The sequence below is a fragment of the Haliotis cracherodii genome, unplaced genomic scaffold (assembly GCF_022045235.1).
Source record: "Haliotis cracherodii isolate W230 unplaced genomic scaffold, xgHalCrac1.p SCAF_13, whole genome shotgun sequence".
In the NCBI taxonomy this organism is placed as follows: domain Eukaryota; kingdom Metazoa; phylum Mollusca; class Gastropoda; order Lepetellida; family Haliotidae; genus Haliotis; species Haliotis cracherodii.
Window position 1 is genome coordinate 16,135,265 of NW_027266268.1, and position 12,075 is coordinate 16,147,339.

The window sequence follows — 12,075 nt, forward strand, 5'->3', positions numbered from 1 at the left end:
TTGAATGTGGGATTCGAACACACAGTTACAGAACTTCATTCCAAGCAGAATGGGTCGAGAAACCACGAGTACATGTATTGTGTTTATTGATTCAGTATCTGAATTAACGCCATGGACTGAAACAGGATCAAATGTACTCGCCATCTGTTTGTCAAGCATTATTAATGTCCATTGACACATTTTTCTCAATACAAAGGTATGCTACAACTTGAGTCGTTACAGTGTTATGAGATCGGAAGTTGTTTGGCCGTAATTGATTTGACGTTGTTGCAAGGGATCGAAGGGGGAAGCTAATATGACTGCATACTGATACGATCCCTGGAGGGGGCGCAGGTGGCCCTGTCGTCTAAGGCGCCGCGATTCGCTGTGCAGAGTTGTGTCCCTTGGGCACGCCAGAAACCTATGATTGTGGGTTCGAATGCAGGTTCGCCCCAATAATGTGTCTAGGTTTGTCAGCACCATACCCGTGCTCGTGGGTTTCACCGAAGTGGTAAACGTCTGAGACCTTCATCACTTCGGGCTTGCCTCCCACATTAAGCTGACACGCCGTGATATAACTGGAATAATGTTAAAAGCGGCGTTAAACCCAACTCACTCACTTTCTGGCATATAAATAAAAGTGCTAGCAATTCAAAGCAACAGGGTGAAGAATCTGACATGATTCTGTCTGATGATACGAATGAATCGGATATATTCAGCATTGCCTTTGGTCATAAAATTAGCTATGTATATTCCGAATACTCTCGGTCGAAATGACCGGAAATTTGCATACAAGAAAATTGATGCTTTAAACTTAAGCACGTAAATTCCGATCATTCTCACCGAGAGAGATTATTCGAAATATATAGTAACATATGTGCTTTGAATCGTTTGACCAAACCAGAAACATTCCACCGCAGTAAGTAACGGTAACTTAATATATGCATCTGATTATGCATACTGTCTACTCACCATGATCTAGAATGCAGCTGGGATGGTAAAACAAAACCACACACTATATACATACGAAATAAGATGAGAGACTCGCGTCCTGACTCGCAATATTAATCATCTCCATCTATACGGAACAAATAAAGTTAGGGGCCATGACTAGATTTGGGGATATCTTCATGAAATTGTGCGCTCAGCCTTCACCACAAAAAATATCCCCCAAAAACTCACTCTAAAAAATATCCCCATAATCCTTAACTGTTTTTATTCAATATATGTACAGAAAACCTATAAATGCGAAGTCCGGTTTACAAATGATTTGAATTAGACCAATCACATTAGAATCGGATCTATCGGAGAGGTATCGTATTGGAGTGATACCAAAAGACGTTAAAAGATGGTACTTTTTGTTACGCTGTCTGGCGCTCGGCATTAAGGGGCTAAAACAAGTACTGGTTAGGAGTCAGTATACTGTGTCTGAGCGGGGTATTCATGTTAAACTGCGGCATGTTTTCTCAGTAGGCTACTACTATAAATCGGCATCAGTCCGGTCTAGTACAAGCAGCCCCAACCGTGCATGCACGTCGTTATATAAGTGCAATAATCTTGGACGCGACGTTAAACCCCATTTTACCTCACCATATCATATGGTAACGCTGTTTTTGAGGGCATTATCATTTGCAGAAGTCCGGGGTCTTCCATTAACTGCCCGACGAAGGAGGTCCGACTTCATGTTGTTATTCGCTATTCACAACCCATGCTTGCCGTAAAAGGTGACTATGCTTGTCGTAAAAGGCGACTAACGGGATCGGGTGGTTAGGCTCGCTGACTTGGTTGATGCATGTCATCGATCCCAATTGCGTGGATCGATGCTCCTGATTTCAATCACTGGATTGTCTGGTCCAGACTCGATTATTTACAGACCGCCGTCATATAGCTGGAATATTGCTGAGTGCGGCGTTAAACAACAAACCAACCAACCAACTTCTCATGAATGACATCCAACGCTATATGTTTCATCCAACACTCTTCTTGATAAATATTGAACTGCTCTGTTTTGTGATTGTTAATCTCCAGGTACTGATCCGTTGAATACCCTTCAATATACGGGGCTGATCGGTCTAACACTACGTTTATAACGAACACGATTATAAAGAAACTGACGGATATAACGAACTAGGTTTTGGTCCTGTTCATTTGATGTATATTAGTTGTATATATGCTAATAACAAACTACGGTTATAACGAACAAACATTAGTGGTCCCTTTTAGTTCGTTATAACCGTAGTTTACTGTATTTTCGAATTCATAACTCTATTCTCGACCGATCAGGATGATACCAAAGGCCCACTACTCGTTCAAGGTTGTTGGCAGCACGTGTATAATGGGGTTAGAAACTGGGATTAGTGGCATGTCATGTCTCCATGGTAATTAGCCTTTGGAATGAAATGTTAATTCAGATTTATTAATCCTGAATCGATCGCTATGGTAGAAAGATAAGCTCCTTTACCTCTAGTATTATTCCCTTAATTAGCCTTCATGCCTGTCAAACAAGTAATCTGTGTAAAAACTGAAGTTAAGTGCCTTTAGCTCTTTGAAAATCTAAAATGACCTACAATATCTTGTTAAGTGAATAATTTTTTGTGTTGTGACAACAATGTCAACCTCACGTGTTAGGTGGCAATGTTGTTAACGTTCTATGTTAAACAACAATATTGTTTATATAACATTCTATATATTCAAAGGACGATGTTGATAACATTCTATGTTCTAAAAGATAATGTTGTTAACATTCTATGTTAAACAACAATAATGTTAACATTCTATGTTCTAAAAGACAATGTTGTTAACGTTCAGGGACACTGATCTAAAGCATCCCTGGGAATCGTTGTTGCCTCTGTTGTTGTTCTTTTCCCGTGAGTACCCGGATGATGGAGCAGAAACCTAGACTAGTTCGCAACCTGTGCTGCGCAATTCGTAAGCGTATTTGTCACTTTTATTGATGGTATAAGGGCTTATGGTCACATTGATCAACAAAATGAAATACAGTTTTGGAAATAATAAGGAAATGTAGGTTTCTTTGTGGGTAGCATCGGTAATGGTGACGAAGTTTTGATGAGTCACTTGCTTGGTAATTGTGCGATTTTCGTTTACACTATTTTGACTTGCTACACAAAGTAAATATTTCTCCTGAGCATTGCTTATTTTATCGTGTTTATATTTTTACAGTCAAAATGTGCAAAATTTTCACTTAGGAAATTTATTAAACGCCTTAATATTCAGTTATTTTACAAACTGACTGAAAAATATGTCCATCTGTATTATTATGACAACGAATTCCAAACATTTTTATGTTTAATATCACACCAAGAGACTGAAAATGTTACGATAAAAAGTACATTTCTATATTGTTTGGCTTCTAATCCTACATGATAATCTATTGTGATATTTTTAGGACCTATTGATCGTCTTAATAAATTTTGGTCAATCTGTTAGACATGGACAGATGTTTCAGTCAAAATGACTGAAATATTTACACATTTTATTAATTGCCTGAGAGAATCACATTTTACAAATTGACTGTAATATACAAAGGAAAAGACTTGTGAAAACAACGTTTATCGCGCATCGAACAATTTCCCAACCAAGACGTAGAGGAACAAGAATGAATCTGTCCAATGCTACTACAAATGAAGGAAAACAAAATGCGAATATCATAATTACAACCTAAGAAATTGATGTGTATAATTTTAGGCAGCTTCCTTGTTCGAGGAATGCATCGTGAATATCCACACAAAGGAACAATATCCCAAACGTCCGAAGCTGTACAAAGAAACGTATTCGATGTCACGTGTCTCTGTAACAATAAAATATTTTAAAATATATGTATCGTTTCGGGATATTATAACCCATGTTCGTTTCTCAACTGATCACTTAGATTGTTTCAGGTGTTTCACGTAGGTGTCAAGTCGGCTGAGAAAGCCCCCATGACAACTATTTTCATAACGTCCACGGTTCTTAAAAAATATCCATTGAGTTAGATAAGAATGAGCGATTAATCAATGTATTATCGGTAAACCCTTTGAACAAAGTATGTTGTTTTTACATCGGCACTTCACGCCGTGATATGAGTGTATTCTCTTTGTTTTAGTAAACATGCATAGACATGTAAACACTCAATTTTGACATATCCGCCGTGCAAGATAACAGTGATTAATCAATCAATGTATTTTCTGTTAATCCTTTGATGACTACGAACGATCCGCTGATTTACAAAAAAAGAAAATCAACTGATCATTCATCTCTTGCTGGGCTGCCACGTGCATATTACATAAGACACATTTCACCTCACTTCAAACCTGGATTTAGATTGAATAATTGCCCGAGACACAATAAATGCCAAATGGGAACCTTCGTCAGGTATTCTGAGTGGTGCTACCACTAATTATACCTGTAATAAATTCATTAACTGAGCATCAAGTGAATGACGACAAATACACAAGTGTAGGTTTATACCAGAAAACGTGGATGACAACAAGGGAGTAGTAATCGTATTATCGACGCAATCCGAAAATGTTTCCACTGCATTGATAGTATAACAATTAGGGGAATTTCCAAATGATGAGCTCCGCCGTTCTTTTTGTCTGTTTGTTTAGGCTGAAGAAATTATAAATAGCATGCGCCCTTTGTCGAAATCTTTATAGATCACGGTTAACTAATCAGTGTTCAAAAATGGGTAAAACAAATGTTGCCTCCAAGTCCTTGCAGACGGTAGCCCAGTCTCTGTCACGCTCTGTTGCCATGTCGATCGAAGGGCGAGCTGGATACTTCCGGACGAAACTGGTTTGTCGTCTTCAGTTTCACGTTTAGCCGTTAGAGTTACGTCCCCTGTTGCAAGTTATGTTATTGTGAAAACAGTGCACAGCCAGTGTGTTTTATTATCAGTTGATAATGATATGAGGCTGAAACCAGATTTCGTCACCTCCTCTTCGTAGATCAGTTCAGGATTTGATAGGTGAGTACTAAAAAAGTGATAGATACGTTGTTTCAGTAGCATTCAGAGCCTGAACGAGTGCAATAAGCCTTTTCACAAGTAAGTGAAACATGAGTGACAAACTGTCCTCTGTGTGATGTCAATTATGATGATGATGATGATGATGATGATGTTGATTAGGGCTGGGACGGGTCCAAATTTACTATCCGGGTACCTATCACCCTATTACCCGACCCTACCCGGGTACCCGTTGTAGATATTTAGAAATAGGTACAAACTGACCGATTTGGAAAAGTTTGACCGTAACCCTGGCAAAATGTATATAGCCTGCAACCTCGGGGTATCGCGGTACTTGTCATGTACGCTAAACAGAACAAAATGCACTCACTAACCTTTATGATTATTCGTGTTCTCTGTATCAGATATCATTCATTTTATCAAACAATGCATATTTTACTGATAAAAGTTCATTATTCACATTAGTAGCTCCGAGTAAAAGCCGGGCCTCGCGCTCTGTTTGACAAGGGAGAGAACTCCATCGTATCACGGTACAGAGAAAAGTTGTGTATGGAGGTCCGAATTGGACAAAAAGAGGACATAATTCAACCAACCACTTGGTATGATCATGCCAGACATCAGTGATTTGTCCAGCCAAGTGCAAAGACAGCACAAGTAAAATTCTAAATGTGTTATCAGCAATAGGTATTCAATGCATTTTTACCGAAAAGTAAGAGAAAAATATTTTTGTAAGTCAACAACAAAATATCAGAAATGATATTTTAAGATTGTTTAAAAAAAATTGGATGACAATAATTTGTCACAAAATGGAAAAATGTTAAAAGTCAACAATAAATATATAAAAAGCACTCCTAGTATGCCTAAAGTATGTATTTATCTTTTGACTTCTAGTGAAGAACGTATTTCTAAGATTGGCATTATGGCCCTTATGATCTCCCAATAGATTCTGGGCACAGAGCGGGAAAAAATGTGCGGACTACGTAACTTCCGTTACCTCATTAGTCTCCATGAATATGCAGATGATCTAGTTCAGGTCGATAGAGAAAGTTTACTTGGGGAACTGCGGGTTATATCGTGAATATTCAGTTATTTTACAAACTGACTGAAAAATATGCCCATCTGTATTATTATGACAACGAATTCCAAACATTTTTATGTTTAATATCACACCAAGAGACTGAAAATGTTACGATAAAAAGTACATTTCTATATTGTTTGGCTTCTAATCCTACATGATAATCTATTGTGATATTTTTAGGACCTATTGATCGTCTTAATAAATTTTGGTCAATCTGTTAGACATGGACAGATGTTTCAGTCAAAATGACTGAAATATTTACACATTTTATTAATTGCCTGAGAGAATCACATTTTACAAATCGACTGTAATATACAAAGGAAAAGACTTGTGAAAACAACGTTTATCGCGCATCGAACAATTTCCCAACCAAGACGTAGAGGAACAAGAATGAATCTGTCCAATGCTACTGCAAATGAAGGAAAACAAAATGCGAATATCATAATTACAACCTAAGAAATTTATGTTCGTTTCTCAACTGATCACTTAGATTGTTTCAATTTTGACATATCCACCGTGCAAGATAACAGTGATTAATCAATCAATGTATTTTCTGTTAATCCTTTGATGACTACGAACGATCCGCTGATTTACAAAAAAAGAAAATCAACTGATCATTCATCTCTTGCTGGGCTGCCACGTGCATATTACATAAGACACATTTCACCTCACTTCAAACCTGGATTTAGATTGAATAATTGCCCGAGACACAATAAATGCCAAATGGGAACCTTCGTCAGGTATTCTGAGTGGTGCTACCACTAATTATACCTGTAATAAATTCATTAACTGAGCATCAAGTAAATGACGACAAATACACAAGTGTAGGTTTATACCAGAAAATGTGGATGACAACAAGGGAGTAGTAATCGTCTCCATGAATATGCAGATGATCTAGTTCAGGTCGATAGAGAAAGTTTACTATGGGAACTGCAGGTTATATCGTTGGCCATTGATAGATGGGGGTAAGGCAATATTACAACAGATGCCAGAAATATATATCGACGGATTAATAACTCCTTACTTACAGCAGACGGAACATTCCAAGGAAATTGAAATTGTTTACGAAGTGAGCTCTACCTGGTTACCGATTTGCATTAATAGACAGCCGCTAAGAGGCGTGTCCCGCGTGAACTATCGGAAATCACAAATGCCGCGATACGATGAATGCCGCGGTGCCATGGGGTCCGAGTATACCTGTGCCGACGACAACACCTTCAGCGTTATTATGTCATTCACCAACCTCTTCTGAAGTTTAATGCATGAAGTTTTACTTCGGATGATATTCCAGAAATCTCAACAAGATCGCAACCTGTTATAAATTCATTAACTAGAGCATCAACATGCACCCTTTGTAATATCAAAATCTTCAATGATCATTGTTGTGTTGTTTACATGGTGCTTGTGCACCCTCGCGCTATGCAATTGGGATGTGACGTCACATGTCAAAGCGACGTCCTGCTTGTCATTGTCATCGTGGGTTCCCAAGTAAACAGGCAATAACCAAAAAGGCATCTCGTTATCATTCCGTACTAGTTACTGAAGAAATACTTAGGCCTACACACTACAATCTGGCGACGAGATAAAAACTTTGAAGAATAAGACAGTCACAAGAAAATGTTCTTGGACAAATAAGTGGTTTATGCGGGACATTCAGAAACCAAGTTATCGGACAGAATGGATTCTCGGAAGTGTGGTACCTTGTGAACTGAGGATACAGTGACTTTGTGGAAATGTGTCATTTTAGCTAGTGGTGTTGTGCGGTGCATGTTTTCTCACGGATATTCATGGAAATTCATGGAACTTTGGAAATAATCAATTCGGAAACACAAAGGACGGATCGTTTCAATATTATCTCAGCCCTGTGACATTCCCTAAAGTACATTGATCTATAGTCAAATATCAAACATGTCTATGTTTGGGAGTATGGAAGAATTTGATGACAGTAAAAGTGACTTTAAAACTTACATTGAACGTTTTGAGCAAATATGTAATGCTAATGGTATTCCGGACACCCGTAAAACTTCGCCACTACTGGCTTCAATTGGTCCTAAAACTTTCACATCGTTGAAATCTCTCCTTGCACCTGTAAAACCTAATGCCCTATTTTTTAAAAGTACTGATTTTACTTTGAAATTTTACTGCATCTACCATTTTGTTCGTTTGACTTGACTTTTGCATGTGATTTATTACATTTCTTGGTGTGAATGTTGTCCAAACTGCATGAAATTGCTAAAAAAAGAAATCTAATGATTAAAAAAATAGGGGGGGGGGGGGGGGGGGGCATGCCCCATCCTTCAGTTTCCCTCTTTTTTGGGGGGTGGGGGGATCTGCTCACATTCATTGCTCACTGTAATGTCAAGACCATGCCCCTGCCCTAACTCGGTTAAAACAGGAATGGCAGTTGGATCCGCTGTCTATGACACATCTCCTCAAGCTGTGTATATTGTACTGTCAGCTGTTGTTCTACCTAGGTTACCATAGTTACCACCTTATCAGAATATATTATATTTCCCAAGTAATTTATTTCCTATTTCGATAGCAGCCAAGGAAATCTTTGTCATACATAATGCATGTTAAGGTTTTGATATGACATTCTTTCATATAAATATACATAGGTGACAAATTATTGTGTCATTAATGTAGAGGCCACAGCGAGGTCCCGATGCCATGTTCCAGAATGAACACTACTCAATAATGGATTATGGAAAGATTTTAATGATTAAAATGTGCTCTGTAGCATAAAATACATAAACATTTGGATCGACCTTGCAGAGCTCCAGATAACTTTTTGAGCAAATTGAGTTTTTACTCCAGGGTTTCCATTTTAATTTGGCTATTACATTTCTCAAATCAATGAACATTTTAAGAGTGAGTGAGTTATGTTTAACGCCAATTTTAACAGTAGTCCAGTTATATCACAGCGTGTCAGGTTACTGTGGGAGGAAAGCCCGAAGTGATGCAGGTCTCAGACGTTTACCACTTTGATGAATCCCACAAGCACGGGTATGGTGCTGACAAACCTAGAAACATAATCGGGGTGAACCGGGATTCGAACCCACAATCATAGGTTTCTGGCGTGCCCAAGGGACACAACAGCAAATTGCTGTGCCTTAGACGACTGGCCCTTCCCCTCCGAACATTTTAAGAAAAAGTAGATAATGTATTATGTATATATAACTGTTCTAAATATAATGGCTTGAATTGGAAAGAAAATTAAGTCGTAATTGTGTCGGAAATTAGCTCCTTTGTACACATGCTGCAAAAGCTTCATTGGGTATTTACGCGAGCTGTTTTTTAACATTTGAGATTTTTATTTTATGAGTGCGTTTCTGTACGCAGGTTAGTTGAAAGTAATTGGATTTTGAATATTTTTGGGTGGTAGTTTACGCAAATATGCTGCTTATCTATAGCTCTGACCTTGATCAGCCTGCGACAGCCCATTTTGAACCATCTGGTTGCATTATTACAAAAATTGTTTACCGTACGATTATGATAATAACATAAATGTTGTAACACAGACAGGTAGGGATCTTTGTAATCTACCCATAGTTTGCAACATAGATATGTTTAATATTCCGTACAAGCCAATTAGAGTAAAGGAAAACTGTATCGCAATAAGATTTGTTAGCAGCATGCTTAGTGCACAGGATCGTCTCTGTGGCCTGACCCGTGAAGATCCGGTGTAGAACAGGTCTTCAGCAACCCATGCTTGTCGTAAAAGGTGACTATGCTGGTCGTAAAAGGCGACTAACGGGATCGGGTGGTCAGGCACGCTGACTTGATTGATGCATGTCATCGATCCCAATTGCGTGGATTGATGTTCAAGATGTAAATCACTGGATTGTCTGGTCCAGACTCGATTATTTACAGACCGCCGTCATATAGCTGGAATATTACTGAGTGCGGCGTAAAACAACAAACCAAACCAAACCAAACCTCTGTGATCTAGTGGATAGAGCATCTGCCAGGAGAGCAGAAAGTTGCTGGTTCATTCCCTGTCCATGTCATACCAAGAAATGTTGAAAGATGGTACTTGTTGTTGTCCTGCCTGTGCTCAGCATTAAGGGGATAAAATAAGGAAACTGTGTTTTAGTTTGGCATCCATGTTAAGTTGGGGTATGGTATCTCAGTGGATCAGTTGACTGCAACGATAAACCCCATTTCACCTCACCTGAGTGGACTGCATTAGTAGCCAGGGTGAGAAATTAACACTAGCCTGCAAGGTCGGGGCTAGCACAAATTTCTGTGGGATAGTACAAATTTCCCCATTGTTTTAACATTACAATGACATTTTATGCTTACACGAGGTAATAAAGCTTTAAAGTTTAGTTCTAAGTCTCGTAGCATCGCACAGTAGACAACATTGTAGATACAATTATGAATACATTACTGGTTAGGAGCCATTGTTGTAATAATTACATATTTATCCAGTTTTTTTATTATAATGTTATGCAGCAGTCATTTAATTATATATATATTTTATACAAACTGTCTACTGCATCTGTGTACATAAACTGTCAACAGATGTGCTTTGCATGGAGGATGATCAGCGTTTACCAGAGCTCCAGATAAGCTTTTGGTGTTGTGGGTATTTTACCCATGCATTTTAAAATCATTGGGTATCAGTAATTCAATCTGCGTATTCAAATTTCTGTTACCCACTAGTTTTTACAGATGTGGGTATTTAAGTTAATTATTTAAAAACACTATTCATCTAGTCCCTGCAAACTGGTGTCATGTGTGTTCGAGAGCTTTATAGGACTCAAAAATACCACGATACTTCCACAAGAAAGTGTGATGGCAAATGATCATGATGTAACTGTCATCGTGGAGTTTGGCAAGGTTGACGGAATGCCCATTCATAATTCAAAATAAGTTGCTGATTTGCTAATCGAATACGCAGGGTTACTTCACAATATTTTGATGATACGCACAAGTTTTATTTTTGTAGCGTATCTGTAATGTCCGTTGCGTATTTGATACGCTTGGATTATATTTTACTGCATATTTCTGCATTTCTGATGCGTATTTCACGCAGATACGCAGCTTATCTGGAGCTCTGGTTTACTCTAGGGCCCTTTATGTGAAAATTTCAAATACAAATACATGTATTGAAGGTATCCAAAGCGAAAAGGTAGAATTTTGAACACTTTTGGGGATGTTAAGAAATCTAATCACTATTCTGGCTGGTAGACTTCTTCATGTGTTTAGGTTAATTTCTATCCCTGCCGACGGCATCCATCCCTGACATATGCCCCACATTGCAAGCAGTGCAATGCAAGTTTCAGAACTTCCCATTGTAAATTTTATCAAGTCCTGAAACATGAACCCTGTTAGGCTATTCTGCGAATTTTCTGTTTATCACCATTTTTCTATCACTGTCAGTTTGGAACTAGAATCAGAGTCAGTGTTAGAAACTAACAGTGTTAGTTCACTAGTCCTTATAATGATAACGTACAGCAAAACCCTTAAAAGTTTGCACTAGTCCTTATGATACCTTAACTATTGGGCAGTTTGGCTAGTACTGTGGGACTAATGCCAATTTCTAACACTGGAATCTGCAATGGCATACGTATTTTAAGGCATGTTGTCAGAAGAAGCACCTTGCATATTGCATGCTTAAGGGTGGGTGTCTGGTTTACTTGTAAATAACAGACTCAATTGTCATGTAGGCAGTCCTCTTCCATTATCCAGTACGTCCAGTCTCTTTTCTCTAGTGATGAACACCCTGGGGACATTAGCAGCCCTATGTTTATTTTGAGTCCGCTTCTAACATCACAATATGCTAAAAATGTCACCAGTTCTTGACTCTACTTGAGCTTGAACCGGAATGTTTTGTAGCATGGGGAAGGGCGGTCGGGTAGCCCAGTGGTTAAAGCGGTCGATCATCACGCCGAAGACCCGAGTTCGATTCCCGACATGGGAACAATGTGTGAAGCCCATTTCTGGTGTCCCCCGCCGTGATATTGCTGGATTATTGCTAAAAGCGGCGTAAAACCATACTGACTCACTCACTTGTAGCATGAGGACTTACTTTGTCAGTGATTTTGAA

General features: G+C 38.6%; 2 protein-coding genes across 2 annotated transcripts in view; one reads left to right on the forward strand and one right to left on the reverse strand.

Annotated features, from left to right (window-relative positions):
• LOC139458474 (uncharacterized) overlaps positions 1–12,075 on the reverse strand; it is a 284,787-nt gene that overhangs the window by 214,048 nt on the left and 58,664 nt on the right. The window lies entirely within an intron of this gene.
• LOC139459672 (putative glycerophosphocholine phosphodiesterase GPCPD1 homolog 2) overlaps positions 4,813–12,075 on the forward strand; it is a 37,711-nt gene continuing 30,448 nt past the window's right edge. Inside the window, exon 1 of the mRNA XM_071241290.1 lies at positions 4,813–4,945. The gene's annotated coding sequence lies outside the window, so the exon portion shown is untranslated. The remainder of the gene's footprint in view (positions 4,946–12,075) is intronic.